Here is a 5,380-nt window from a genome sequence, read left to right as displayed (position 1 = left end):
CAACAATAAAAAACAGTTAAGGAGAGATGATGATTCAGTGCTGGAGGGAAAAAAAAGCAATGTGTGTGATTGGTGAGCACGCTCGCCCCATCTATGAAATCATCTACATGTGTGGCTAGATGAACATCTGCTGCATAAAGTCAGCACTGGTTTCAGTATGCCACAAAACAATTTGGCTTTTGCTTATTTTCTGAGGAATGGTACAGGAAGAATATATACTAGACCCAAGTAGCTAATAATGTAGCATTTAATAATGACATCAGTGAGCAAGCAATGCTAATAAAATTCAGTATCTTTGTCTCAAATGTGTTGTTAATCCAACATGATTCAGAAATGGATGAACGGGGGTGGGAAAGTAATCAAGCATACTTGTTTATGTTATTTTCTCTATTCTTTATCAAGAAAACTAAATGCCAGCATGTGATCAGCTCTGATTCCAGCACACAGTCATTTGCAATGAGTGTTTTAATGGACTGCTCGAACTGACGGCAGAAATGAGAAAGATCATGCCTCAAATTCAGCATATACATACAATATAAATCTGGCCTGTATTTATCAGTGATTAAGTATGACAGGGAGTAGTAGCTTATCCAGGAAATTCCATATGCTATGTGGGCCAGATCCTCAGCTGGTACAAACCAGTTAAGCACCAGTGAAGTACTAGCAGTACAGTAGGGACGATTGTAGCTGCCAAGTTTGATGCTGCACCATGTGTGATAGTCTATGCCAATTATTTAACAAGCTTATTAGGTATTTGCATGTAATTTGCATATAACCAACTTCCTTTTTTGAAAGCCTGCACTCTAGTACTGTGGGGGCGGCAAGCAGCCTTGCTGCACAAAACCCTCAGCTAAACTACTTGAGCATGAAAAAATTGGTGGAGGTTTTTATAGCCACTCATGTTTTATAGTTCCTTACCTATGACTGACAAGCTTATACAGCATCTTCTAGTAACTAAAAATGGAGGCAAGGAACTTGTGTCTAGGAACTACCACTGAGAGTCTTGGCCTCTCAAATCCTGCCCCAGGATTCTAATTAATTCTACAGATCCAGCTGAGATTTGTGCTGGTAAACTTCAGTCAAAAGATTTTAATCAACCATGCTCCTAGGTATTTAGTTGTCTAATACAATGGTAGTACCTTTCACAAGAGAGTTACTAGGGGTTGCTTGGGAAATTTCCTCTGTGAAAGTGATGGCTGAGATTTGGTAGCCACCAGTAGACAGGCATATGTTATTTCAGTTGCTCTACCCCACGCAGTTCCTAAAAAGTCAGCTCTCATCAACTCAGTGTTAGAAGACTTCACATGTAAATTCACTTCTCTAATGTCATATTTAAATCAGAGGAGTGTATGTCAGGATGCTGACATTTACACTTTTTTCTTTGACGTGGCTTTGGAATGGTAAACTAGGAAGGCGTTGCACAGTCCCCTTGTATTCTTTCTGCAGAGGAGAGGGTGGAGAAAGTCCTGCCACTGTCTGGTGGAGAATGGCCTTCTGAGTGTGACAATGTTTAGGAGTGCAAAACTTAGGTTTCAGGATTTTCTGAGTTCTTCCCTTACTCCCAGAGGAGATTGTAATTAGTTAAGAGTCAGAGATGCTTTGAGATTTGGGTTGACTACAAGAAACTAAATTCAGGACAATTCTCTTCAGTCCATGGATTTCATCACTTGGAAAGGCCATGCACATTATAATGAAGCCTTACAAAAAACTATGCATCATCTAACCTGCTCAAGGATAAAGTCATGTCCTGCACCATGAGCTTGGTTCTTTACTCTGAGAGGCAGTATGACAAAGCAGGGGAGAATGAAGCCTAGAATGCTTGAAAAATAACTTTTAAAGCCCTTCTGTAATCTAACTGTAAAATAGATTAACAGCTGCTGGTTTTCTGGTTTGGAGCAGGATCCACTGATTGGCAAGCTCATTAACTGTCCAGGAACATAGGAAGCTGCCTTAAAAAGCTGCAGTTTCCTGATTTGTGTTTCATTACACTTTCTCCCTTAAGTTAGAGAAAGGACAGAAAAGTACAGGTCAGCTAAAGTGAGTGGCTGTGCACCTGTTGCACATTAGCTAAGACACACTGGTAAAATGGGAAGGTCTTATAGGGCCCACAAACTCTAGCAGGTTTGATGAGGGACCAGGTTCTGATACATTCTTCAGTGAGCAAGGTCATCACACTCTGACCTAGATGGGAAGCTTGTCTGAGAGGATATCAGAGTGATGATAACACCCCAGTACAAATTATTACTGGCAGTATGAACTGAACGTCTTAGAACAAATTCTCTAGAATAATGAAATAAAGCAAGATGAATGCAGCACAGATTTTCTTCAACTAGTGCAGAGACTGCTACTTCAGTGGCTCCCGTTGGAGCTCTCTGGAAACATCCCACAAAGCCTAGGTCTCAGGCAATGTTCTTTCTCTTCATCTTGTTTAATACTTTTTCCTTTGCTGTGTTACTTTTCACTGTGTTTCTTCTTCTGGCTCTTCATTAATTTGAAAGGCCAATATCAACACATTTTGGCACTTGCTGTGCAAATACATACCCAAGGTGTGCTCAGTGTGTTATTAACAACTCCAGCTCCAGCGCTGCCATTAGCTCTCTCAGTGCAGACATCAAACAACAATATATTATCTAAATGCAAAGCTGTCAACTGCTTACTACATTACACCTACTGTATAGTATTCCCAGGCCAAGACTATATTAACAGCAGAGTCAGGACAGAAAGCACAGATTAAAAATGTGGACAAAATAACCATTGCAAGAATACTGCTATTATCCCCAAAACAAACATTAAAATTCCTTACAATTCAAAGTTCCATTTATATCAATAGAAATTCACAGTAAGGTCATCAAAACTATCTCAACTGTGACAAGTAGTGACAGCCTGGAATAAACAAGCATGTTAGTCTTACAGTACTAACAGCTGCAGTAGCATCAAATATTTCTACAGTTTAATTCTTTCTTTTTCATATGCTGTCTTTGCAGTGAACTCATATAAGGACAGCAAATACAGCCATTTTTTTAGATTAGTGTAAATCGTACGCCCTTTAAAAACAGTTACTGGCATATAACTAATTAATGAAATTATTCAGGGTTATTGCCCACATACCAGCAATATTCGTTAAAGAAAGTTTGCATTCAGGTTTAACCAGTTTTCAGCCCCACTGGTTTACCACATTATTTTCCATTATAATGGTTTTATCTGGCTTATGAAAACCACATTTTAAGGAAAAAAAGCTGTGGTATAAAATAAGGCTGGAAATAAACAGCACTGAGGGCAGTGGCATCATGCAGCAGCACACAGCTGCAAGGGAAGAGCCTGTAGCCCTTTAGACTCAGGCAGAAAGGGTGACAGCAGCTATTTGGGGAGAAGAAGGCCTAGAGGTCACTTGATGCTTGGCAGCATGCTTTGAGAAGTTGCATATGATCACCCTTGTGGCTCCAGCTGGGAAAGAAAACGTCAGCTGAAAGGAACCAGGAGCTTCCCCCATAACCTGGCACTTGAGGGGAGACTTTGGCTGAAAAAGGGCCCCATTGCACATTGTGTGTGTTGCTCTGACCTTTCTCTCTTGTTTGGAGTCTTGCCTGTCAAATGTTGTCCCTTAACACCCAAGCCCCAGCAATGTGAGTTAAAGTAATGCCACTGGCCCTAGAATTGCATTTCCTTTTTTTGCAGCTGTTTAACCAAATTCTTCTTAATCACTTAACACAATTTATACGTATAATTGTGGGCCACATGAGTATAAAGAGGTAGGCATGGCACCAGAATTGTTCATGGAACCACTTTTGCTTACTGAAAAGGCTGAATTTGGTCCAGTATTTTTGCACAGAAAGGCAATGTGTAATGTTACTGCAACACATTTGCTCTGGCACCGTCTCACTGCTGCTGGCACAGACACAACTCTTTGATATTGAGTAGGTAAATGATTTTCCTTGCCAGCTTTCTATCTGTAACTTTGACTACCAGTAATATTTGCTAGCTACCATCAGTATGGCAGCTTTTAAGTTTTATTTCAGCTGTAGCTCAGATATTAAAACAAAGCTAGAGGCGAAGCCTGTCCTAACAAGTCATGATATTCTGTGATGATGCACTTCTGCGTCATCTCAAAATGACAGTATGTTCCATGAAAAAGAAAAGAAAGGGGGTGTAGGCTTGTGTCTGCGTTTATCAGAAAGCACAAAAACACATCTCTGTCTTCATTCCTGTGAACAAAATGCATCCACAACTCTCTATGAAAGAACAGACTGCAACGTTGTAAAACAGTCAGTAAAACCACCTGGGTGAGGATGGGTTTTGGGATGGGAAAGGAAAAAGGTAAACAGGTATTAATACCAGATTTTAACTCCTAAATCTTAAGATTTAAGACATAAGAGTAGGATAGTTTCTTACCAACAGCTACCCAGAAACTACAGGGACCGACTTGTACTTTAATGATACTTTAATTTGTATTTTAACTTTATATCAAAACATCAACAAATGTGATTCACCTATACGGCTGACTGGACAAATCCTACATAATTTATTGTCTCCTTTTTTCCATACTTGCATATTAGTTTACTGAGTAACAGAGCAGCACTGCAAATACAATGCCTTTTTGAGTGTCTAATAACAGAAATAACAATCTCATGCAATTAGAAAAAATATTTCTACTCAAAACATGGGATCTAGATTAGAAAGGTGTAGTGCTCCTACCTATAGATAAGAGTATGCCTCACAAATCAGAAGGGGTTTGTGCAGGAGAAACAGGGAGGATATTTGGCTCCACATGCTTTGTTCGATGTGCAGTTTCACACCACAGCCAGCTGAATGCAATAGGGAGATTAATTCAAACGATCTCTTACTTCTTGTCCTCTCTCCAGTATTTTTCACTTGCTCCTGCTCATATCCCATTCTGCTCTCAGGAGTTGCAGGGCTGGCCAGTGAGCAGCTCAGACAGATGGTGGATTAGCCCCTGTGCCGGTTCAGTGAGCTGATCCAACACTCCCTTCGGCAGAAAGATCACTGGATCTGCTGTACTTATGCCAATGTTTTCACCAGAGCTGTAGCCATCTCTGTATCTCAGACCCAGCATATGAAGCAAATCATAATCCTGTGACTTGAATCTGTGGGGCTGACGATCAATCAGCTGTTCCCAGCCCCTGCTAAATTAAATTAAACAATGACAGCTAATTTTGTAATTTAAAGTGACCGTATTGACGTTACACCCAGTGCATATTTCTTTGAATGCTGCCCATCAGACTGCCCTACTTTCTGAAGGTTGTGAGGGTGCTATAATGAAAGAGATGCAAATGTTTCATAATACCAGCAGAACTTCACAAAGACACTGTTTCTGAAAATTATCGATCATCAGTCAGGGCCTGTTATTGCTAGCAGCACTTGA

This window comes from Taeniopygia guttata, chromosome Z (genome assembly GCF_048771995.1).
Source record: "Taeniopygia guttata chromosome Z, bTaeGut7.mat, whole genome shotgun sequence".
In the NCBI taxonomy this organism is placed as follows: Eukaryota; Metazoa; Chordata; class Aves; order Passeriformes; family Estrildidae; genus Taeniopygia; species Taeniopygia guttata.
The sequence above is the reverse complement of the archived record's forward strand: the minus strand, read 5'-3'. Positions refer to the sequence as shown.